The sequence below is a fragment of the Oncorhynchus mykiss genome, chromosome 19 (genome assembly GCF_013265735.2).
Source record: "Oncorhynchus mykiss isolate Arlee chromosome 19, USDA_OmykA_1.1, whole genome shotgun sequence".
Lineage (NCBI taxonomy): Eukaryota > Metazoa > Chordata > Actinopteri > Salmoniformes > Salmonidae > Oncorhynchus > Oncorhynchus mykiss.
This window is the reverse complement of record NC_048583.1, coordinates 43,347,020-43,374,123: the sequence shown is the minus strand read 5'-3', so window position 1 is coordinate 43,374,123 and position 27,104 is coordinate 43,347,020. Positions and strand designations below refer to the sequence as shown.

Genomic DNA, 27,104 nt, shown 5'->3' with positions numbered 1-27,104 from the left:
GACCCAAAAGCGAATTAACGTAAACAGAGCTTCTTTAATAACAAAACATAGGTAGGCTCAGATGGACCGGCAGATTCCGACAGGACAGGACAAGGTTGCAGCAAACATGACGATAGTCTGGTTCAGGCATGAATAACACAAACAAGAATCCGACAAAGACAGAAACAAAAACAGAGAGAGATATAGAGGACTAATCAGAGGGAAAAAGGGAACAGGTGGGAAAAGGGGTGACGAGGTAGTTAGGAGGAGACAAGGAACAGCTGGGGGAAAGAGGGGGAGAAAAGGTAACCTAATAACGACCAGCAGAGGGAGACAGGGTGAAGGGAAAGGACAGAAACAAGACACAACATGACAATACATGACAGTACCCCCCCACTCACCGAGCGCCTCCTGGCGCACTCGAGGAGGAAACCTGGCGGCAACGGAGGAAATCATCGATCAGCGCACGGTCCAGCACGTCCCGAGAGGGAACCCAACTCCTCTCCTCAGGACCGTACCCCTCCCAATCTACTAGGTACTGATGACCACGGCCCCGAGGACGCATGTCCAAAATCCTACGGACCCTGTAGATGGGTGCGCCCTCGACAAGGATGGGGGGGGGGGGGGGGGGGAAGACGAGCGGGGGCGCGAAGAACGGGCTTGACACAGGAGACATGGAAGACCGGGTGGACGCGACGAAGATATCGCGGAAGAAGAAGTCGCACTGCGACAGGATTAATGATCCGAGAAATACGGAACGGACCAATGAACCGCGGGGTCAACTTGCGAGAAGCGGTCTTAAGGGGAAGGTTCTGAGTGGAGAGCCAAACTCTCTGACCGCGACAATATCTAGGACTCTTATTTCTACGCTTATTAGCAGCTCTCACAGTCTGCGCCCTATAACGGCAAAGTGCAGACCTGACCCTCTTCCAGGTGCGCTCGCAACGTTGGACAAAAGCCTGAGCGGAGGGGACGCTGGACTCGGCGAACTGAGATGAGAACAGCGGAGGCTGGTACCCGAGGCTACTCTGAAAAGGAGATAGCCCGGTCGCAGACGAAGGAAGCGAGTTGTGGGCGTATTCTGCCCAGGGGAGCTGTTCTGACCAAGACGCAGGGTTGCGAAAAGAAAGACTGCGTAAGATGCGACCAATAGTCTGATTGGCCCGTTCTGCTTGACCGTTAGACTGGGGGTGAAAGCCGGAAGAGAGACTGACGGAAGCCCCAATCAAACGGCAAAACTCCCTCCAAAATTGAGACGTGAATTGCGGACCTCTGTCCGAAACGACGTCTGACGGAAGGCCATGAATTCTGAAAACATTCTCGATGATGATTTGTGCCGTCTCTTTAGCAGAAGGAAGCTTAGCAAGGGGAATAAAATGAGCCGCAATAGAGAACCTGTCGACAACCGTAAGAATAACAGTCTTCCCCGCTGACGAAGGCAGTCCGGTGACAAAATCTAAGGCGATGTGAGACCACGGTCGAGAGGGAATGGGAAGCGGCCTGAGACGGCCGGCAGGAGGGGAGTTACCGGACTTAGTCTGCGCGCAGACCGAACAAGCAGCCACGAAGCGAAACGTGTCATGCTCCCGGGTGGGCCACCAAAAACGCTGGCGAATGGAAGCAAGCGTACCCCGAACGCCAGGGTGGCCGGCTAACTTGGCAGAGTGAGCCCACTGAAGAACGGCCAGACGAGTAGGAACGGGAACGAAAAGAAGGTTCCTAGGACAAGCGCGCGGCGACGGAGTTTGAGTGAGTGCTTGCTTTACCTGCCTCTCAATTCCCCAGACAGTCAACCCGACAACACGCCCCTCAGGGAGAATCCCCTCGGGGTCAGTGGAGGCTACTGAAGAACTGAAGAGACGAGATAAAGCATCAGGCTTGGTGTTCTTAGAGCCCGGACGATAAGAAATCACAAACTCGAAACGAGCGAAAAACAGCGCCCAACGCGCCTGACGCGCATTAAGTCGTTTGGCAGAACGGATGTACTCAAGGTTCCTATGGTCAGTCCAAACGACAAAAGGAACGGTCGCCCCCTCCAACCACTGTCGCCATTCGCCTAGGGCTAAGCGGATGGCGAGCAGTTCGCGGTTTCCCACATCATAGTTACGTTCCGACGGCGACAGGCGATGAGAAAAATACGCGCAAGGGTGGACCTTGTCGTCAGAGAGGGAGCGCTGAGAAAGAATGGCTCCCACGCCCACCTCTGACGCGTCAACCTCGACAACGAACTGTCTAGTGACGTCAGGTGTAACAAGGATAGGTGCGGATGTAAAACGATTCTTGAGGAGATCAAAAGCTCCCTGGGCGGAAACGGACCACTTAAAGCACGTCTTGACAGAAGTAAGGGCTGTGAGAGGAGCTGCCACCTGACCGAAATTACGGATGAAACGACGATAGAAGTTCGCGAAGCCGAGAAAGCGCTGCAGCTCGACGCGTGACTTAGGGACGGGCCAATCAATGACAGCTTGGACCTTAGCGGGATCCATCTTAATGCCTTCAGCGGAAATAACAGAACCGAGAAATGTGACGGAGGAGGCATGAAAAGAGCACTTCTCAGCCTTCACAAAAAGACAATTCTCTAAAAGGCGCTGGAGGACACGTCGAACGTGCTGAACATGAATCTGGAGTGACGGTGAAAAAATCAGGATATCGTCAAGGTAAACGAAAACAAAGATGTTCAGCATGTCTCTCAGGACATCATTGACTAATGCCTGAAAGACAGCTGGAGCGTTAGCGAGGCCGAAAGGAAGAACCCGGTATTCAAAGTGCCCTAACGGAGTGTTAAACGCCGTCTTCCACTCGTCCCCCTCCCTGATGCGCACGAGATGGTAAGCGTTACGAAGGTCCAACTTAGTGAAAAACCTGGCTCCCTGCAGGATCTCGAAGGCTGAAGACATAAGAGGAAGCGGATAACGATTCTTCACTGTTATGTCATTCAGCCCTCGATAATCTATGCAGGGGCGCAGGGACCCGTCCTTCTTCTTAACAAAAAAAAACCCCGCTCCGGCGGGAGAGGAGGAGGGGACTATGGTACCGGCGGCAAGAGCTACAGACAAATAATCTTCGAGAGCCTTACGTTCGGGAGCCGACAGAGAGTATAGTCTACCCCGGGGGGGAGTGGTTCCCGGAAGGAGATCAATACTACAATCATACGACCGGTGTGGAGGAAGAGAGGTGGCCCTGGACCGACTGAACACCGTGCGCAGATCGTGATATTCCTCCGGCACCCCTGTCAAATCACCAGGCTCCTCCTGTGAAGAAGAGACAGAGGAAACAGGAGGGATAGCAGACATTAAACATTTCACATGACAAGAGACGTTCCAGGAGAGGATAGAATTACTAGACCAATTAATGGAAGGATTATGACAAACTAGCCAGGGATGGCCCAAAACAACAGGTGTAAAAGGTGAACGAAAAATTAAAAAAGAAATGGTTTCGCTATGATTACCAGAAACAGTGAGGGTTAAAGGTAGCGTCTCACGCTGAATCCTGGGGAGAGGACTACCATCCAGGGCGAACAAGGCCGTGGACTCCCTTAACTGTCTGAGAGGAATGTCATGTTCCCGAGCCCAGGTCTCGTCCATAAAACAGCCCTCCGCCCCAGAGTCTATTAAGGCACTGCAGGAAGCTGACGAACCGGTCCAGCGTAGATGGACCGACAAGGTAGTGCAGGATCTTGAAGGAGAGACAGGAGTAGTAGCGCTCACCAGTAGCCCTCCGCTTACTGATGAGCTCTGGCTTTTACTGGACATGAAGTGACAAAATGACCAGCAGAACCGCAATAGAGACAGAGGCGGTTGGTGATTCTCCGTTCCCTCTCCTTAGTCGAGATGCGGATACCTCCCAGCTGCATAGGCTCAGCACCCGAGCCGGCAGAGGAAGATGGTAGTGATGCGGAGAGGGGGGCAACGGAGAACGCAAGCTCCTTTCCACGAGCTCGGTGACGAAGATCAACCCGTCGCTCAATGCGAATAGCGAGTTCAATCAAGGAATCCACGCTGGAAGGAACCTCCCGGGAGAGAATCTCATCCTTTACCTCTGCGCGGAGACCCTCCAGAAAACGAGCGAGCAAAGCCGGCTCGTTCCAGCCACTGGAGGCAGCAAGAGTGCGAAACTCAATAGAGTAGTCTGTTATGGATCGATTACCTTGACATAGGGAAGACAGGGCCCTGGAAGCCTCCTCCCCAAAAACAGATCGATCAAAAACCCGTATCATCTCCTCCTTAAAGTCCTGATACTGGTTAGTACACTCAGCCCTTGCCTCCCAGATTGCCGTGCCCCACTCACGAGCCCGTCCAGTAAGGAGGGATATGACGTAGGCGACACGAGCAGTGCTCCTGGAGTAAGTGTTGGGCTGGAGAGAAAACACAATATCACACTGGGTGAGGAACGAGCGGCATTCAGTGGGCTCCCCAGAGTAACACGGCGGGTTATTGATTCTGGGCTCCGGAGATTCGAAAGCCCTGGAAGTGGCCGGTGGATCGAGGCGGAGATGGTGAACCTGTTCTGTGAGGTTGGAGACTTGGGTGGCCAGGGTCTCAACGGCATGTCGAGCAGCAGACAATTCCTGCTCGTGTCTGCCTAGCATCGCTCCCTGGATCTCGACGGCTGAGTGGAGAGGATCCGAAGTCGCTGGGTCCATTCTTGGTCGGATTCTTCTGTTACTGTGCGTGAATGAGGACCCAAAAGCGAATTAACGTAAACAGAGCTTCTTTAATAACAAAACATAGGTAGGCTCAGATGGACCGGCAGATTCCGACAGGACAGGACAAGGTTGCAGCAAACATGACGATAGTCTGGTTCAGGCATGAATAACACAAACAAGAATCCGACAAAGACAGAAACAAAAACAGAGAGAGATATAGAGGACTAATCAGAGGGAAAAAGGGAACAGGTGGGAAAAGGGGTGACGAGGTAGTTAGGAGGAGACAAGGAACAGCTGGGGGAAAGAGGGGGAGAAAAGGTAACCTAATAACGACCAGCAGAGGGAGACAGGGTGAAGGGAAAGGACAGAAACAAGACACAACATGACAATACATGACATGCACTGGTAAAGTCTACACTTGTTGTATTCGGTGCATGTGGCAAATAAAGTTTGATTTGATTTGTGTCTGTCTTAGGTCATTGCATTATGTCTGTCTTAGGTAAAATCAAATGTTATTTGTCACATGCACCGAATACAACAGATATTAGACCTTACAGTGGAATGCTTACGTACAAGTCTGTAACCAACAATGCAGTTTTAAGAAAATACCCCCCAAAAAGTAAGAGACAATAATAACAAAAAAATGAAGAGCTGCAGTAAAATAACAATAGCGAGACTATATACAGGGGGGTACCGGTACAGAGTCAATGTGTGGGGGCACCGGTTAGTTGAGGTAATATGTACATGTAGGTAGAGTTATTAAAGTGACTAAGCATAGATGATAACAACAGAGAGTAGCAGCGGTGTAAAAGAGGGGGAGGGAGGGTAATGCAAAAAGTCTAGATAGCCATTTGATTAGATGTTCAGGAGTCTTATGACTTGGAGTCGGACAATTTTTAGGGCCATCCTCTGACACCGCATGGTATAGAGGTCCTGGATGGCAGGAAGCTTGGCCCCAGTGATGTACTGGGCCGTTCGCACTACCCTCTGTAGTGCCTTGCGGTCGGAGGCCGAGCAGTTGCCATACCAGGCAGTGATGCAACCCATCAGGATGCTCTCGATGGTGCAGCTGTAAAACCTTTTGAGGATCTGAGGATTCATGCCAAATCTTTTCAGTCTCCTGAGGGGGAGTAGGTTTTGTCAGGCCCTCTTCACGACTGTCTTGGTGTGCTTGGACCATGTTAGTTTGTTGGTGACGTGGACGCCAAGGAACTTGAAGTTCTCAACCTGCTCCACTACAACCTCGTCGATGAGAATGGGGGCGCGCTCAGTCCTCCTTGTCCTGTAGTCCACAATCATCTCCTTAGTCTTGATCACGTTCAGGGAGAGGTTGTTGTCCTTGCACCACACAATCAGGTCTCTGACCTCCTCCCTATAGGCTGTCTCATCGTTGTCGGTGATCAGGCCTACCACTGTTGTGTCATCAGCAAACTTAATGATGGTGTTGGAGTCGTGCCTGGCCATGCAGTCATGGGTGAACAGGGAGTACAGGAGGGGACTGAGCCCGCACCCATGAGGGGCCCACGTGTTGAGGATCAGATGTGTTGTTACCTACCATTACCACCTGTGGGCGGCCCATCAGGAAGTCCAGAATCCAAGTGCAGAGGGAGGTGTTCAAGTCCCATGGTCCTTAGCTTAGTGATGAGCATTGAGGGCACTATGGTGTTGAACGCTGAGCTGTAGTCAATGAATAGCATTCTCACATATGTGTTCCTTTGTCCTGGTGTGAAAGGCACAGTGTGGTGTGCAATAGAGATTGCATAATCTGTGGATCTGTTGGTGCGGTATGCAAATTGGAGTGGGTCTAGGGTTTCTGGAATAATGGTGTTGATGTGAGCCATGACCAGCCTTTCAAAGCATTTCATGGCGTGAGTGCTACAGACGTGAGTGCTACGGGTTGGTAGTCATTTAAGCAGGTTACCTTAGTATTCTTGGGCACAGGGACTATGGTGGTCTGCTTGAAACTTGTTGGTATTACAGCCTCAGACAGGGAGAGGTTGAAAATGTCATTGAAGACACTTGCCAGTTGGTCAGCGCATGCTCGCAGTACATATCCTGGTAATCCGTATGGCCCTGCGGCCTTGTGAATGTTGACCTGTTTAAAGGTCTTACTCACATCGGCTGCGGAGAGTGTACTGTTTCAGTGTTACTTGCCTCGAAGCGAGCATAGAAGGAGTTTAGCTTGTTCGGTAAGCTCATGTCACTGGGCAGCTCTTGGCTGTGCTTGTAGTCTGTAATAGTTTGCAAGCCCTGCCACATCCGACGCGCGTCGGAGTCGGTGTACGACGATTCGATCTTAGTCCTGTATCGAAGCTTTTCCTGTTTGATGGTTCGTCAGAGGGCATAGCGGGATTTCTTATAAGCTTTCGGGTTAGAGTCCCGCTCCTTGAAAGCGGTAGATCTACCCTTTAGCTCAGTGCGAATGCTGCATGTAATCCATGGCTTCTGATTGGGGTATGTACGTGCAGTCACTGTGGGGACGATGTCATCGATGCACTTACTGATAAAGCCAGTGACTGATGTGAAAGCCAGTGACTGAAACAGGAATCAGGAGGATAGAATTACGGTCAGATTTGCCAAATGGAGGGCAAGGGAGAGCTTTGTACATGTCTGTGTGTGTAGAGTAACGGTGGTCTAGATTTTTTTTCCCTCTGGTTGCACATTTAACATGCTGATAGAAATTAGGTAATTTAAGTTTCCCTGCATTAAAGTCCCCGGCCACTAGGAGTGCCGCCTCTGGATGAGCTCTTTCCTGTTTGCTTATGGCGGTATACAGCTCATTGAGTGCGGTTTTAGTGCCAGCATAGGTCTGTAGTGGTATGTAGACAGCTACAAAAAATAAAGATGAAAACTCTCTTGGTAGATAGGCGAGCAAAACCTCGACTTTCTTAGATATTGTGCACCAGCTGTTGTTTACATATATGCATAGGCCCCAGCCCCGTGTCTTACCAGAGGCTGCTGTTCTATCCTGCCGATAGAATGTATAACCCGCCAGCTGTATGTTCTTAATGTCGTCGTTCAGCCACGACTCGGTGAAACATAAGATATTACAGTTTTTAATGTCCCGTTTGTAGGATATACGTGCTTTCAGTTCGTCCCATTTATTTTCCAGCGATTGAACATTAGCTAGCAGGATGGAAGGCAGAGGCAGATTAGCCACTCGTCGCCTGGTCTTGACAAGGCACCCTGATATTTTTCTGCGAAATCTCAGTCTCCTTCTCCAGCGAATGACGGGGATCTGGTTGGGTGTCTGCAGTATATCCCTCCCGTCCGACTCATTGAAGAAAAACTCTTTGTCTAATCTGAGGTGAGTAATCGGAGTTCTGATGTCCAGAACCTCTTTTCCGCCATAAGAGATGGTAGCAGCAACATTATGTACAAAACAAGTTACAAACAAATGCGAAAAAACAAACAAAATGGCATTTTTGGTTTTGAACCGATAAGACATCAGCCAGCCACTCTGGCGCCATCATTATTTGTCATAGCATTATACCTGTCTTAGACCATAGCATTATATCTGTCTTAGGTCATAGCATTATGTCTGTCTTAGGTCATAGCATTATATCTGTCTTAGGTCATAGCATTATATCTGTCTTAGGTCATAGCATTATATTTGTCTTAGGTCATAGCATTATATTTGTCTTAGGTCATAGCATTACCTACCTACCTATTTTTTTTACATATTTTGCTTTAATTGAATCAAGAATATTATACAGTACTTAGGTCCTATAGTAATCCACTGTCTCACATCTGTTGTTGGTCAGAGCAGCATGTGCATGGCTAATTAATAGAAGATTATGTTTAGTATAAAAGGCATTTTGTAATATACGACCAGTCACCACTGATTAAGAGAAAATAAAGCATCCAGGAATTGGGTGAATAACACTCATGATTTCCCTTTGGATCCATCTGCACGTGTGTGTGTGTGTGTGTGTGTGTGTGTGTGTGTGTGTGTGTGTGTGTGTGTGTGTGTGTGTGTGTGTGTGTGTGTGTGTGTGTGTGTGTGTGTGTGTGTGTGTGTGTGTGTGTGTGAGTGCATGCATGTGTGAGTGTCTGGTGGGCATCAGCCCGAGTGTTAAACAGTGTTGGAGGAAGTATTACAAATCTGGTGGAAGAACAAAGCGGTCACACTTCTGGCTGCCTGTGCTGTGAGCATTTGATTTGGTGTAATTACAAACAGCAGCAGTGTGCGGGGGAGAAGCTGAGCTCATGTGAGAGCAGTGGACCAGGCACGTGCTTTCCCTGTCAAACCTCCTCTACCTGGGCTCTGTGGGCAGCATTACGCCACGGACGGGAATTACTTCACCCCTTAAAACATCTGCATCCCACTGGTCTGGTCTCCCACCGACCACACTGGTCTGCAGACTACAACACAAGACAGAGAGGAGACAGACCCAAGCCCTTAGTCAGAGAATCAGTTGTACACCTGCAACGCTTCAAGTTATTGAAGGATGAAATGAAACCACTGATTTAGAATAACAATAACATTCGCCTCCCGGGTGGCGCAGTGGTCTCTCTGTAAAACCAGAGACTCTGGGTTCAAGCCCAGGCTCTGTCACAGCCGGCCGCGACCGGGAGGTCCATGGGGCGACGCACAATTGGCCTAGCATCGTCTGGGTTAGGGAGGGTTTGGCCGGTAGGGATATCCTTGTCTCATCGCGCACTAGTGACTCCTGTGGCGGGCCGGGTGCAGTGTGTGCTGACCAGGTCGCTAGGTGCACGGTGTTTCCTCGAACACATTGGTGCGGCTGGCTTCCGGGTTCGATGCTCGTTGTGTTAAGAAGCAGTGTGGCTTGGTTGGGTTGTGTTTCGGGGGACGCATGACTTTCGGCCATCGTCTCTCCTGAGCCCGTACGGGAGTTGTAGCGTTGAGACAAGATAGTAGCTACTAACAATTGGATACCATGAAATTGGGGAGAAAAAGGGGGTAAAAAAATAGAACATTTTTAAAAATCACAATAACATTCATTACATATGTGGTTTCAGTCAGGCACACACGAACACATAAAACACACACACACTGAATATGCGTCACATGACATTGGGAACTTCCCTCGATTTCTCACCAAACAATTGTTTGTTTGGTACAAACAATGCTTGTTAAATTAGCTAGGCCTATGCCATCACTAGTCCCATCACACATTGTACTTTTTATTGACTGAACAAATGGCAGTCTGGTTACCTTTATAATCTATTTAGAAATGTTTAGCATTGTATTTACACGCCTCCTGGTAATTGGTTTCTCCCGTTTCGGGGGTGTTTTCATTGCTTATCAGAAACGCAAATGTTTATACTTATCATGCCATGTTAACAGCCATTGTAATGTAAAGTGTGCAATAGCCCTATTATTGCTGTAAAAGTGTACAATAACTGTTCATTAACAATATACCTGTTTCAAATGTGAATGGTTTATGTCAGGTGTTGGGTCGGTCCTTTTAGGATGTTGCTGCTCCACACTATCTAACTAAATTGGCTGCCGGGTCCTCTGTCTTAAAAAACTACAAACCCACCGCCTCAGCTGTACTGAGCAGCTCAAGACTCAGCATGTTGCTATTCAGAGAGTCCAAACCACATTCCTGTTGCCAGCGTAACATGACCCTCATTGAAAAGGAGAAATGGAGACAAACGGTCCTCATATAAACCATCCTTCAGAAAGACAACATGCACCTAGCTGACAGCTGTTGACCCAGTCCTTCCTGACTCCCCTACTAGAGACCCTCTCCGTAGGAAATGACATTGGGGAAACCTGATGTGCTTGTATCAGTCATCAGTCAGCCGGGTGTTGGAGCAGGGGAGAGGTGCATGGCGGTGCGGTTGCCAGCCCAGCCCAGGTCATGATGTTTTTTTTTCTGTTCCTGAGTGTGACATCTGGCCTGCCTCACTTCACTTCCTGGGCCAAGCCAGATGTTTTTGCTCCCAATGGCAAACTATTTCCTCAAAGCATGAGGTGAGCCGTACAAACAATATTCAGTATAAAATGATATCAAAAGGGAAACATAGCGCTCTCCAAGAAGCTTGGCTGGTGTGTAAAACCAGTGAATTCACACAAACAGAAAAGTGCAATGGGTCCACACTCAGTAGAAAATGCTATACCATTCCATTTTAATTAAATTAGTATCTGCCATGACAGGGAGGGCCACATTATCATCATGATGATGAAGAACAAAAGACAGCAATGAGGACTGATTGAATTAGTTGAAACAAATGTATTGAATTTGCTCTTGCCTTCCATGGTCAAAAATAGAAATACAGGCTTGAGTCTCATGTCGCCACTCACACACAGATATGTGTTCCTGAACTCCACGGACCAGGCTGGTAGTAATAAACCAGGCTGGGATCTCTTAAGGCGCCAGCATGCTTCAGTTCGGCTGGCACCTAGCTGAAGTCGACTAGCCGAACCGAACGAGTGGTCTTAAAAGACATTCGCTTGAAAAACAAGAAAAAAAGCAGCCGAAAAAGTTTGTCCATTTTGAGACGCCATAGCCAGTATACACTTCCTCAAAATAGTCTAAATTAATCTAAGATAACTCAAGAAATATGTCATACATTTGTACGTGTTTGCCGAGGAGTTCTTAGTCGTACAATTTTCCATCTCTAAGATGTTTGGTGCAGTATTTCCCAATGTAAAAATGTGTATGAAAGCGAGTCATCTCTCATTGAATGACAACAAATACTTTATTGAAGAATCCCTACTGTTGACCAATCACCGACGAAGGAGTGTAGACTTTATTGAAGAATCCCTACTGTTGACCAATCACCGACGAAGGAGTGTAGACTTTATTGAAGAATCCCTACTGTTGACCAATCACCGACGAAGGAGTGTAGACTTTATTGAAGAATCCCTACTGTTGACCAATCACCGACGAAGGAGCGTAGACTTTATTGAAGAATCCCTACTGTTGACCAATCACCGACGAAGGAGCGTAGACTTTATTGAAGAATCCCTACTGTTGACCAATCACCGACGAAGGAGCGTAGACTTTATTGACGAATCCCTACTGTTGACCAATCACCGACGAAGGAGCGTAGACTTTATTGAAGAATCCCTACTGTTGACCAATCACCGACGAAGGAGCATAGACTTTATTGAAGAATCCCTACTGTTGACCAATCACCGACGAAGGAGCGTAGACTTTATTGAAGAATCCCTACTGTTGACCAATCACCGACGAAGGAGCGTAGACTTCGGCTCCGAAATGTTGTATCCAAAATCAAACAAAAACGTCACAAAATGTTGTTAGAATATATGCACAAACTCTTCCAAACTGTTTCGACTGGTAAGCATGCGGACGCCTTTAGGCTGCGTATAGACAGGCAGCCCAATTCTGATCTTTTCTTCCCCACTAATTATTCTTTTGACCAATCACATCAGATCTTTTTCAGAGCTGATCTGATTGTTCAAAAGAGCAATTAGTGAAGAAAATATCAGAATTGGGATTTCTGTGTAAATGCTGTGAGAGCTGTGAATGGGACTACATAGCTAAAACACAGCTGAACAACTAACAACTAATTACCAACTGAACTGTCCCCCACCTCAATAGACCTTAGGCTTTTGAGTACTTCATGATTGAATTCATGTGAGACCAAATAATAATTACGTTTACCACTCAGCAAATGAAATTACAAACGTCTGAGAGCCATACTTAGGGGCCGTGTGTGTGCATGCGTGTGATGGATGATATAAAGTTGTTAGAAACACATGTTGCTGTCAAAACAAATTAACCTTGTATCCTTATTGACCTTTTAGTGTTGCACTGTCTCTATGCACACTCACTGGGCCCTGCACACTCACACACACACACACACACTCATTCCATCATCTGCTCATTCACAAGTAATATGCACGTTCATTTATGTGGACTCTACACACACGCACACCCACGCACTTACAAGCTGCTGCTACTCTGTTTATCTTATATCCTGTTGCCTAGTCACCTTACCCCTGTACATATCTACCTCCATCACTCTAGTATCCCTGTCACCTTACCCCTGTACATATTTACCTCCATCACTCCAGTATCCCTGCACATTGTAAATATGGTATATGAACTGATCCTGCTTACTTACTTACAGTACTTTATTGTGTTCTTCATATTTATTATTTTTTCTTGTGTTTTTTTCTAGTATTACATTGTTATTGATTATTGCATTGTTGGGTTTTGAGTTTGCATGGAAGGCGTTTCACAAATTAAAATACCTTCTAATTCTGGATTTACTCCTATTTTATCCTATGCTTTCACCCCTCAGAGTTAGAGTACACTACAGGTAGAGGTGAGATCCGGATGGAGACAAGGCCTGGATCTTTACTGTCTAAACCCAGTACCAGCAAGGCCTGCTTCTACTTTACAGCATTATCATTGTAAAGAAATCAAAACTATGGCAGATCTCAGAGGACCTTAAACACACAAGACAATCTGTGATCAAACACCTGAAGAAAGCCCTGGGATGATTACAACTGACTTTTGGGAATCATTCTGAGCAGGAAGCTTGGTTTGTCAGTGACTGCTTTCGTTGGTCATTCTACATATGTGGGAGAAAATTAGAAGTTATCACGTTTGGGAAATCACTAATCACTGTATCAGTCTAGTCCTGCTTGGTAGAAAAACACATATCGTAGTCCTTCCTAAGCATTAGACTGTAGGCCTTTAACTATTATGGCAAGGGGTTGTTATGATCTTCAAACCCATTTCAGCATTAAGACATAGGCATAACACGTCTTGCAAAAAGTGGAAGGCAATGTGATTGGCTGCTCCTACCGTAGCATTTGACAATAATAAGAGAGGGATCAGGGGCCAATTAGGGGGTGATATCGCCCTGTGCTGATAGTACAGCCCAATCAAAACAGAGGACAGAACCAGGAACTGAAGAAGATTCCCGTAAATCGAGTTGTTAATATCTTTCAATTACAATAACCCTGCCAAGTAAAATGGCAGGCATTCTTTGAAGTGGGGGGTGTAGAAACCGATGCTTTCGTTGTGATATCCTGCGAGGCGGCTTTGTTGTGCTACCAGGAACAGCCAGATACTAGGGGGGCTCTCAAAACAGATCACTTCTGCTAGTGGTGCACGTCAGAAACAGCAGCACTATAAGCTAGGCCCCAGGCAGCGCCTACATTCATCTGATGGTCCCAGATACACTACCACCATGCTCCACCCCCCACCCCATAGACCCAACCCACCACTACCATGCTCTACTCCCCACCACCTAGACCCACCCCACCACTACCCTGCTCTACTCCCCACCACCTAGACCCGCCCCACCACTACCATGCTCCACCCCCCACCCCATAGACCCACCCCACTACTACCATGCTCTACTCCCCACCACCTAGACCCACCCCACCACTACCATGCTCCACCCCCCACCCCATAGACCCACCCCACCACTACCATGCTCTACTCCCCACCACCTAGACCCACCCTACCACTACCCTGCTCTACCCCTCACCACCTAGACCCACCCCACCACTACCCTGCTCTACCCCCCACCACCTAGACCCACCCCACCACTACCCTGCTCCACCCCCACCCCCTAGACCCACCCCACCACTACCCTGCTCTACCCCCCAACACCTAGATCCACCCCACCACTACCCTGCTCTACCCCCACCACCTAGACCCACCCCACCACTACCATGCTCCACCCCCCACCCCATAGACCCACCCCACCACTACCATGCTCTACTCCCCACCACCTAGACCCACCCTACCACTACCCTGCTCTACCCCTCACCACCTAGACCCACCCCACCACTACCCTGCTCTACCCCCCACCACCTAGACCCACCCCACCACTACCCTGCTCTACCCCCCACCACCTAGACCCACCCTACCACTACCCTGCTATAACCCCCACCACCTAGACCCACCCCACCACTACCCTGCTCTACCCCCCACCACTACCCTGCTTTACCCCCCACCACTACCCTGCTCTACCCCCCACCACCTAGACCCACCCCACCACTACCCTGCTCTACCCCCCACCACCTAGACCCACCCCACCACTACCCCGCTCTACCCCCCACCACTTAGACCCACCCCACCACTACCCTGCTCTACCCCCCACCACCTAGACCCACCCCACCACTACCATGCTTTACCCCCCACCACCTAGACCCACCCCACCACTACCCTGCTCTAACCCCCACCACCTAGAGCCACCCCACCACTACCCTGCTTTACCCCCCAACACTTAGACCCACCCCATCACTACCCTGCTCTACCCCTCACCACCTAGACCCACCCCACCACTACCCTGCTCTACCCCCCACCACCTAGACCCACCCCACCACTACCCTGCTCTACCCCCCACCACTTAGACCCACCCCACCACTACCCTGCTCTACCCCCCACCACCTAGACCCACCCCACCACTACCCTGCTTTACCCCCCAACACTTAGACCCACCCCACCACTACCCTGCTCTACCCCCCACCACCTAGACCCACCCCACCACTACCCTGCTCTACCCCCCACCACCTAGACCCACCCCACCACTACCCTGCTCTACCCCCCACCACCTAGACCCACCCCACCACTACCCTGCTCTACCTCCCACCACCTAGACCCACCCTACCACTACCCTGCTCTAACCCCCACCACCTAGACCCACCCCACCACTACCCTGCTTTACCCCCCACCACTTAGACCCACCCCACCACTACCCTGCTCTACCCCTCATCACCTAGACCCACCCCACCACTACCCTGCTCTACCCCTCACCACCTAGACCCACCCTACCACTACCCTGCTCTAACCCCCACCACCTAGACCCACCCCACCACTACCCTGCTCTACCCCCCACCTCTACTCCCCACCCCCTAGACCCACCCCACCACTACCCTGCTCTACCCCCCACCCCCTAGACCCACCCCACCACTACCCTGCTCTACCCCCCACCCCCTATACCCACCCCGCCACTACCCTGCTCTACCCTCCACCCCCTAGACCCACCCCACCACTACCCTGCTCTACCCCCCACCCCCTATACCCACCCCACCACTACCCTGCTCTACCCCCCACCCCCTATACCCACCCCACCACTACCCTGCTCTACCCCCCACCCCCTATACCCACCCCACCACTACCCTGCTCCACCCATTCAGAAACATCAGATACCGTCACATACTGCCAAAAATGAGAAAAATATTGCAATATGATATTTTGGCCATATCGGCCAGCCCTATTCTCAAACTAACCCCTTGATCAAAAAAAAGCACGAACCACAGCGCGAACCACTGCTTTTAACCAGGGCAAGGTGACCGGAAACATGACCGAATACAAACAGTGTAGCTATTCCCTCCGCAAGTCAATGAAACAAGCTAAGCGTCAGTATAGAGACAAAGTAGAGTCGCAATTCAACGGCTCAGACACAAGAGGTATGTGGCAGGGTCTACAGTCAATCACGGATTACAAAAAGAAAACCAGCCCCGTCGCGGACCAGGATGTCTTGCTCCTAGCCAGACTAAGTAAATAACTTTTTTGCCCGCTTTGAGGACAATACAGTGCCACTGACACGGCCCGCAACCAAAACCTGCGGACTCTCCTTCACTGCAGCCGACGTGAGTAAAACATTTTAACATGTTAACCCTCGCAAGACTGCAGGCCCAGACTGCATGCCAAGCCGCGTCCTCAGAGCATGCGCAGACCAGCTGGCTGGTGTATTTACGGACATATTCAATCAATCCTTATCCCAGTCTGCTGTTCCCATATGTTTCAAGAGGGCCACCATTGTTCCTGTTCCCAAGAAAGCTAAGGTAACTGAGCTAAACGACTGTAGCACTCACTTCTGTCATCATGAAGTGCTTTGAGAGACTAGTCAAGAACCATATCACCTCCATCCTACCTGACACCCTAGACCCACTCCAATTTGCTTACCGCCCAAATAGGTCCACAGACGACGCAATCGCAACCACACAGCACACTGCCCTAACCCATCTGGACAAGAGGAATACCTATGTGAGAATGCTGTTCATCGACTCCAGCTCAGCATTTAACACCATAGTACCTTCCAAACTCGTCATCAAGCTCGAGACCCTGGGTCTCGACCCCGCCCCGTGGAACTGGGTACTGAACTTCCTGACGGGCCGAGGTGGCGAGGGTAGGTAACAACATCTCCACCCCGCTGATCCTCAACACTGGGGCCCCACAAGGGTGCGTTCTGAGCCCTCTCCTGTACTCCCTGTTCACCCACGACTGCGTGGCCATGCACGCCTCCAACTCATTCATCAAGTTTGCGGACGACACTACAGTGGTAGGCTTGATTAACAACAACGACGAGACGGCCTACAGGGAGGAGGTGAGGGCCCTCGGAGTGTGGTGTCAGGAAAATACCCTCACACTCAACGTCAACAAAACAAAGGAGATGATTGTGGACTTCAGGAAACAGCAGAGGGAGCACCCCCCTATCCACATCGACGGGACAGTAGTGGAGAGGGTAGTAAGTTTTAAGTTCCTTGGCGTACACTTGGCGTCACAGGAAGGCCATAAAGATCATCAAGGACAACAACCACTCGAGCCACTGCCTGTTCACCCCGCTATCATCCAGAAGGCGAGGTCAGTACAGGTGCATCAAGCAGGGACCGAGAGACTGAAAAACAGCTTCTATCTCAAGGCCATCAGACTGTTAAACAGCCACCACTAACATTGAGTGGCTGCTGCCTACACACTGACTCAACTCCAGCCACTTTAATGATGGAAATTGATGGAAAAATATATCACTAGCCACTTTAAACTATGCCACTTTGTTTACATACCCTACATTACTCATCTCATATGTATATACTGTACTCGATACCATCTACTGCATCTTGCCTATGCCGTTCTGTACCATCACTCATTCATATATCTTTATGTACATATTATTTATCCCTTTACACTTGTGTGTATAAGGTAGTAGTTTTGGAATTGTTAGGTTAGATTACTCGTTGGTTATTACTGCATTGTCGGAACTAGAAGCACAAGCATTTCGCTACACTCTCATTAACATCTGCTAACCATGTGTATGTGACAAATAACATTTGATTTGATTTGATCATCACAGGCTTACTGCACATTGTCAACCTGGTAAAAATGCAAAGAGGATCCATAGTTCAGGACAATACAGGACATACTGTAGCATCTTCCAGAATGCTGTCTGATCACTGCTAATCCACACTAAATATATCATAAATCAGTCAGTTAGAGACGAATGCGTTTCAATAACAGAATCTTGTTTCGTTGGACTTCCAGGTGGCCTGGAAAGATGCACAGGGCTTTCATACAAACAGGTTTTATACAGCTCTCTCAGAACTCTACCCCCCACCCCCAACTTCAATCAGTGTAGATAAAGGGGAGGAGACAGGTTAAAGAAGGATTTTTAAGCCTTGAGACAATTGAGACATGGATTGTGTATGTGTGCCATTCAGAGGGTGAAGGGGCAATAAAAAAATAATAAAATGCCTTTGAACGGGGTATGGTAGTAGGTGCAGGCACTGGTTTGAGTTTGAGTTTGATTTTATTTCTACAGGGACTACAGGCATTAATCAACGTTTCAGTAAAAGTGCCGGTTTTAGCCAGCCGGCTAATTTTCAACCGCAGTCCCTGGGCAGGTTAGGTTAGAATGTTTCAACTGCAACGCTGCTTGGTTTTTCACGCTCAAACGTTTCCTGTGTGTATCAAGAATGGTCCACCACCCAAAGGACATCCAGCCAACTTGACTTAACCAAGGGAAGCACTGGAGTCAACACAACCAGCATCCCTGTGGAACGCTTTCAGCACCTTGGAGAGTCCATGCCCCAACAAATTGAGGCTGTTCTGATTGCAAAAGGGGGTGAAACTCAATGTTAGAAATGTGTTCCTAATGTTTTGTACTCTCAGTGTAGACCGATATGGATGTTGGAAAAGCAATTTGGCTTTGTATCGACTGTCTAAACAAGCTTGTTTGACGGCAGAAGTGTGGCCGTCCTTGTCTGGGTCTGACCTCCACAGCACACAGCTCAGTGCACGGTGGCCACATTGCCTCCTTTGTACAGCCCTTATATTTAGCTTCGCACTGAACATGCCTCCAGAAAGAAATGTGGCATGTCCCCAGGGCCAATCTATAATGCCACAACTAATCACCAGAAGAATTGCTCACTCTATCATGGCAATAATAACCCAGTGATTTTTTTTCTCTCTTTATTTACACAAAATTCTTGAAGATGGAATCTGTAGTAGGGGGAAACAGCTCCACTGGCCGCCCCAACAGAGGAGTGTCACACAGTGTCACACAGCATGGGGGGGGGGGGGGGGTGCAGTACATAACGCGCTCTTAAATCATATGTGCAATGATGTCCGAGGGGAAAAAACTGTGTCTGTTGTTTTGAGTAACTTCTTTGTTGTTGTAATATCGCAAACGGATGTAGCTGTTTCACCATTAAGGATTCCAGCTTTAATGTCTCCATTTACCTCCATCGCTCGCAATTAGCAGCAATTTGAAGGCTAGTTGGCAAATAGGAAAGTAAATTATGGTCATCAAAGATCAAGTGGAAATCCAAGTTTGTACATTTTGTACAGTTTTCTCATTATAAGAAAATATAAGCAAGAGAACTTCACTTGGATGATGAAGATTGAATATGTAGATCATCAGACTAATTTGGAGGAACAACAGTAACCTGGCAAATGGGCCAATTGTTATTGAATTTACAGATTGTGGCTTCAACAGTGATAAGGTTGTACTACACAGTCATTGTACTGTAAACACCTTTTTTGGCAATCAAAGTAGAGACGATTTATGGGTACAGTATATTGTGAGAATGAGCTTGAACAGGGAACTGTGTAATTCTTTACTGTAAGCTTCCCACTGGCCACACTGTCATTTCAACGTGGATATGGGTAATATTTGGTTGAGACATTGATCAATTACAACTCACTCAAAAAGAGCCAAAAGATAGTTGAATTTCCAATGCTTTATCACTAAGCTTTCAACCATCTAAAACCACAATCAAAATACAATGTAAAAACAATGTCCGTTTTTTGTTTTCACCCAAATGTCTATCACTGCACTTTCAACCATTTCAAAGCACAGGGACGCACAAATGGAAATACAATGCCGTATTCATGTGTAATCGCTGTGCTTCATCTATTAGCAGAATCAAATGTCCTGGATGGCAGTTGAGATTACATTAAAAGTACATGGTGCATGTGATTACAGCAATTGTGAAAATCTCCACAGACCTGCAACGACCTATGCATGTTAACTTGAAAATGCACACTTTATATGATTACATTAGAAGACATTCCTAGTTACAGTAACCTCAAAATGTCACCATGGATGTGTTACACATTTTAAGGTTTGTTTTATATTAGTTTGTAAGATAGCCTTAATTTGAACCTATTTACTGTATTACAAAAGTAATATTGAATTGTGTTTGGTTAACACGCAACCAAATATCAACATTGAAAGGAGATGTAGGCAATGTTCCCTATAATCTTTTCAGACACTTCTGGTGCGCCTTTACTGGGAACATTGAGGCTGTAACTGCTTTAAGTTACAGTTATAACAGTGGCCAAGTAGGCTACTGTGGCTATTTGATCATAATGTAGGCCTATCAACGTGGCCTACCATAAAAAAAACATTGGAGAAAATGCATCCCATAACATTTTAACATGGAAATAGCTGTACTATCATTCAGCCTACAGTAGCAGCCAATGTGTAGTGTTCAAAGTGAATGGTACAGATATATATATGTAAATGGTCTATTTGCATATAGGGATACTGCAGCACTGACTGTTTATGGTGCACCAATCTGTGTAACGTATGGGCCTGAGTCGTCCCTGTCAAAGCAATAGAATCCTACTCCAATGCGCTCTGCCTACAAGAAATCTCTTGTATAGTTTGTTTTGTTTTGGTATATTGCATTGAAAGTGGCTAGTATTGCGTTGATTCGATCACAATTCACACAGTAAAGGGAAACATTGATAGTGTTAACTAAAGGGGAAAACCAGAAAGTTAGGTGAAGTTCAACCAATACACGCAGTCAGTCAGGAAAGCCAAGGCCAGCTTCTTCAGGCAGAAATTTGCATCCTGTAGCTCTAAATCCAAAAAGTTCTGGGACACTGTAAGGTCCATGGAGAACAAGAGCACCTCCTCCCAGCTGCCCACTACATTGAGGCTAGGTAACACGGTCACCACCGATAAATCCATGATTATCGAAAACTTCAACAAGCATTTCTCAACGGCTTCCTTCTGGCTACTCCAACCTCGGCCAACAGCTCCCCACCCCCCCGCATCTACTCGCCCAAGCCTCTCCAGGATCTCCTTTACCCAAATCCAGATAGCAGATGTTCTGAAAGAGCTGCAAAACCTGGACCCGTACAAATCAGCTGGGCTTGACATATTGGACCCTCTATTTCTGAAACTATCCACCGCCATTTTTGCAACCCCTATTACCAGCCTGTTCAACCTTTCTTTCATATCGTCTGGATTGGAAAGCTGCCGCAGTCATCCCCCTCTTCAAAGGGGGAGACACCCTGGACCCAAACTGTTACAGACCTATATCCATCCTGCCCTGCCTATCTAAGGTCTTCGAAAGCCAAGTCAACAAACAGGTCACTGACCATCTCGAATCCCACCGTACCTTCTCCGCTGTGCAATCTGGTTTCCGAGCCGGTCACGGGTGCACCTCAACCACGCTCAAGGTACTAAACGATATCATAACCGCCATTGATAAAAGACAGTACTGTGCAGCCGTCTTCATCGACCTGGCCAAGGCTTTCGACTCTGTCATCACCATATTCTTATCGGCAGACTCAGTAGCCTCGGTTTTTCTAATGACTGCCATGCCTGGTTCACCAACTACTTTGCAGACAGAGTTCAGTGTGTCAAATCGGAGGGCATGTTGTCCGGTCCTCTGGCAGTCTATGGGGGTGCCACAGGGTTCAATTCTCGGGCCGACTCTTTTCTCTGTATATATCAATGATGTTGCTCTTGCTGCGGGCGATTCCCTGATCCACCTCTACGCAGACGACACCATTCTGTATACTTCCGGCCCTTCTTTGGACACTGTGCTATCTAACCTCCAAACGAGCTTCAACGCCATACAACACTCCTTCCGTGGCCTCCAACTGCTCTTAAACGCTAGTAAAACCAAATGCATGCTTTTCAACCGTTCGCTGCCTGCACTCGCATGCCCGACTAGCATCACCAACCTGGATGGTTCCGACCTAGAATATGTGGACATCTATAAGTACCTAGGTGTCTGGCTAACCTGTAAATTCTCCTTCCAGACTCATGTCAAATATCTCTAATCTAAAATCAAATCTAGAGTCGGCTTTCTATTCCGCAACAAAGCCTCCTTCACTCACGCCGCCAAACTTACCCAAGTAAAACTGACTATCCTACCGATCCTCGACTTCTGCGATGTCATCTACAAAATAGCTTCCAATACTCTACTCAGCAAACTGGATGTAGTTTATGACAGTGCCATCCGTTTTGTTACTAAAGCACCTTATACCACCCACCACTGCGACCTGTATGCTCTAGTCGGCTGGCCCTCGCTACATATTCGTCGCCAGACCCACTAGCTCCAGATCATCTACAAGTCCATGCTAGGTAAAGCTCCGCCTTATCTCAGTTCACTGGTCACGATGGCAACACCCACCCGTAGCACGCGCTCCAGCAGGTGTATCTCACTGATCATCCCTAAAGACAACACCTCATTTGGCCGCCTTTCGTTCCAGTTCTCTGCTGCCTGTGACTGGAACGAATTGCAAAAATCGCTGAAGTTGGAGACTTTTATCTCCCTCACCAACTTCAAACATCTGCTATCTGAGCAGCTAACCGATCGCTGCAGCTGTACATAGTTTATCGGTAAATAGCCCACCCAATTTACCTACCTCATCCCCATACTGTTTATATTTATTTATTGTATTTCAAAAGTGATATTGAATAGTTTTTGGTTGTCAACGAAACCAAATATCAACATTTGAAGATGTATTTACTGCTTGGATAGTTTCATCTGTGCCGCTGACTTAGTCTGGCTTTAATTACAGTTTGTCTACAAATTAATAATTGATAGGCTATGTTGGATTCACAACTCCATCTCAACCAAAAATATAAGTTAAAGAATAGGGCTAAATCGAATCAAACTTTAAATGCATTTTAAATCAAGTTTGATTTCATTTTGTCCTATTCTTTAACTTAAAAATTGTTGGTTGAAATCGAGATGTGAATCCAACATAAAAATTATTAATTTGTAAACAAACTGGAATTAAAGCCAGACTAAGTCCGTGGCACAGATGGAACTATCGCAGCAGAAGATACATATCCTTCAAATGTTGATATTTGGTTGCGTTGACAACCAAACACAGTTCAATATCACTAAATAGCATTACATTTGAAATAAACCTGAGGTTGAAACCCTGGGCCTACAGAATATGTTTTGTCTATGTTTAGATGAATCCTGGGTTGAATTTAAACAATAGATGAACAGGGCACGACAGCGCTTCTTCCCCCTCAAGAGACGGAAAAGATTTGACATGGGCCTTCAGATCCCCGAAAAGCTCTACAGCTTTTGAGAGGATGGCTATTGGCTATTGGGGCCGAGCTCCCCGTCATCCAGAACCTCTATACCAGGCGGTGTCAAATTGTCAAAGACTCCAGCCACCCAAGCCATAGACTGTTCTCTCTGCTACTGCACGGCAAGCTGTACCAGTGCACCAACTCCATCCAATAGGACCCCGAAAAGCTTTGACCCCCAAGCCATAAGACTGCTAAACAATACTGCTAAATAGCTAATCAAATGGCTACCGAAATGGCTTTCCAAATAATAAATAATAATAAATAATAGTAGAGAGAATGATTTATTTCAACTTGTATTTCTTTCATCACATTCCCAGTGGGTCAGAAGTTTACATACACTCAATTAGTATTTGGTAGCATTGCCTTTAAATTGTTTAACTTGGGTCAAATGTTTCGGGTAGCCTTCCACAAGTGTCATGTATTGTCATGTTGTGTCTTGTTTCTGTCCTTTCCCTTCACCCTGTCTCCCTCTGCTGGTCGTTTTAGGTTACCTTTTCTCCCCCTCTTTCCCCCAGCTGTTCCTTGTCTCCTCCTAACTACCTCGTCACCCCTTTTCCCACCTGTTCCCTTTTTCCCTCTGATTAGTCCTCTATATCTCTCTCTGTTTTTGTTCCTGTCTTTGTCGGATTCTTGTTTGTGTTTCATGCCTGAACCAGACTATCGTCATGTTTGCTGCAACCTTGTCCTGTCCTGTCGGAATCTGCCGGTCCATCTGAGCCTACCTATGTTTGGTTATTAAAGAAGCTCTGTTTACGTTAATTCGCTTTTGGGTCCTCATTCACGCACCGTAACAGAAGAATCCGACCAAGAATGGACCCAGCGACTTCGGATCCTCTCCACTCTGCCGTCGAGATCCGGGGAGCGATGCTAGGCAGACACGAGCAGGAATTGTCTGCTGCTCGACATGCCGTTGAGACCCTGGCCGCCCAAGTCTCCAACCTCACAGAACAGGTTCACCATCTCCGCCTCGATCCACCGGCCACTTCCAGGGCTTTCGAATCTCCGGAGCCCAGAATCAATAACCCGCCGTGTTACTCTGGGGAGCCCACTGAATGCCGCTCGTTCCTCACCCAGTGTGATATTGTGTTTTCTCTCCAGCCCAACACTTACTCCAGGAGCACAGCTCAAATCGCCTACGTCATATCTCTCCTTACTGGACGGGCTCGTGAGTGGGGCACGGCAATCTGGGAGGCAAGGGCTGAGTGTACTAACCAGTATCAGGACTTTAAGGAGGAGATGATACGGGTTTTTGATCGTTCTGTTTTTGGGGAGGAAGCTTCCAGGGTCCTGTCTTCCCTATGTCAAGGTAATCGATCCATAACAGACTACTCTATTGAGTTTCGCACTCTTGCTGCCTCCAGTGGCTGGAACGAGCCGGCTTTGCTCGCTCGTTTTCTGGAGGGTCTCCGCGCAGAGGTAAAGGATGAGATTCTCTCCCGGGAGGTTCCTTCCAGCGTGGATTCCTTGATTGAACTCGCTATTCGCATTGAGCGACGGGTTGATCTTCGTCACCGAGCTCGTGGAAAGGAGCTCGCGTTCTCCGTTGCCCCCCTCTCCGCATCACTACCATCTTCCTCTGCCGGCTCGGGTGCTGAGCCTATGCAGCTGGGAGGTATCCGCATCTCGACTAAGGAGAGGGAACGAAGAATCACCAACCGCCTCTGTCTCTATTGCGGTTCCGCTGGTCATTTTGTCACTTCATGTCCAGTAAAAGCCAAGAGCTCATCAGTAAGCGGAGGGCTACTGGTGAGCGCTACTACTCCTGTCTCTCCTTCAAGATCCTGCACTACCTTGTCGGTCCATCTACGCTGGACCGGTTCGTCAGCTTCCTGCAGTGCCTTAATAGACTCTGGGGCGGAGGGCTGTTTTATGGACGAGACCTGGGCTCGGGAACATAACATTCCTCTCAGACAGTTAAGGGAGCCCACGGCCTTGTTCGCTTTGGATGGTAGTCCTCTCCCCAGGATTCAGCGTGAGACGCTACCTTTAACCCTCACTGTCTCTGGTAATCATAGCGAAACCATTTATTTTTTAATTTTTCGTTCACCTTTTACACCTGTTGTTTTGGGCCATCCCTGGCTAGTTTGTCATAATCCTTCTATTAATTGGTCTAGTAATTCTATCCTCTCCTGGAACGTCTCTTGTCATGTGAAATGTTTAATGTCTGCTATCCCTCCTGTTTCCTCTGTCTCTTCTTCACAGGAGGAGCCTGGTGATTTGACAGGGGTGCCGGAGGAATATCACGATCTGCGCACGGTGTTCAGTCGGTCCAGGGCCACCTCTCTTCCTCCACACCGGTCGTATGATTGTAGTATTGATCTCCTTCCGGGAACCACTCCCCCCCGGGGTAGACTATACTCTCTGTCGGCTCCCGAACGTAAGGCTCTCGAAGATTATTTGTCTGTAGCTCTTGACGCCGGTACCATAGTCCCCTCCTCCTCTCCCGCCGGAGCGGGGTTTTTTTTTGTCAAGAAGAAGGACGGGTCTCTGCGCCCCTGCATAGATTATCGAGGGCTGAATGACATAACAGTGAAGAATCGTTATCCGCTTCCTCTTATGTCTTCAGCCTTCGAGATCCTGCAGGGAGCCAGGTTTTTCACTAAGTTGGACCTTCGTAACGCTTACCATCTCGTGCGCATCAGGGAGGGGGACGAGTGGAAGACGGCGTTTAACACTCCGTTAGGGCACTTTGAATACCGGGTTCTTCCTTTCGGCCTCGCTAACGCTCCAGCTGTCTTTCAGGCATTAGTCAATGATGTCCTGAGAGACATGCTGAACATCTTTGTTTTCGTTTACCTTGACGATATCCTGATTTTTTCACCGTCACTCCAGATTCATGTTCAGCACGTTCGACGTGTCCTCCAGCGCCTTTTAGAGAATTGTCTTTTTGTGAAGGCTGAGAAGTGCACTTTTCATGCCTCCTCCGTCACATTTCTCGGTTCTGTTATTTCCGCTGAAGGCATTAAGATGGATCCCGCTAAGGTCCAAGCTGTCATTGATTGGCCCGTCCCTAAGTCACGCGTCGAGCTGCAGCGCTTTCTCGGCTTCGCGAACTTCTATCGTCGTTTCATCCGTAATTTCGGTCAGGTGGCAGCTCCTCTCACAGCCCTTACTTCTGTCAAGACGTGCTTTAAGTGGTCCGTTTCCGCCCAGGGAGCTTTTGATCTCCTCAAGAATCGTTTTACATCCGCTCCTATCCTTGTTACACCTGACGTCTCTAGACAGTTCGTTGTCGAGGTTGACGCGTCAGAGGTGGGCGTGGGAGCCATTCTTTCTCAGCGCTCCCTCTCTGACGACAAGGTCCACCCATGCGCGTATTTTTCTCATCGCCTGTCGCCATCGGAACGTAACTATGATGTGGGAAACCGCGAACTGCTCGCCATCCGCTTAGCCCTAGGCGAATGGCGACAGTGGTTGGAGGGGGCGACCGTTCCTTTTGTCGTTTGGACTGACCATAGGAACCTTGAGTACATCCGTTCTGCCAAACGACTTAATGCGCGTCAGGCGCGTTGGGCGCTGTTTTTCGCTCGTTTCGAGTTTGTGATTTCTTATCGTCCGGGCTCTAAGAACACCAAGCCTGATGCTTTATCTCGTCTCTTCAGTTCTTCAGTAGCCTCCACTGACCCCGAGGGGATTCTCCCTGAGGGGCGTGTTGTCGGGTTGACTGTCTGGGGAATTGAGAGGCAGGTAAAGCAAGCACTCACTCACACTCCGTCGCCGCGCGCTTGTCCTGGGAACCTTCTTTTCGTTCCTGTTCCTACTCGTCTGGCCGTTCTTCAGTGGGCTCACTCTGCCAAGTTAGCCGGCCACCCTGGCGTTCGGGGTACGCTTGCTTCCATTCGCCAGCGTTTTTGGTGGCCCACCCGGGAGCATGACACGCGTTGTTTCGTGGCTGCTTGTTCGGTCTGCGCGCAGACTAAGTCCGGTAACTCCCCTCCTG

At 48.3% G+C, this 27,104-nt stretch overlaps 1 protein-coding gene across 2 annotated transcripts in view; it reads right to left on the bottom strand.

The window, feature by feature from the left end:
* Window positions 1–27,104, bottom strand: part of LOC110497931 (latent-transforming growth factor beta-binding protein 2) — a 160,756-nt gene that overhangs the window by 65,905 nt on the left and 67,747 nt on the right. The gene's annotated exons all lie outside the window — the stretch shown is intronic.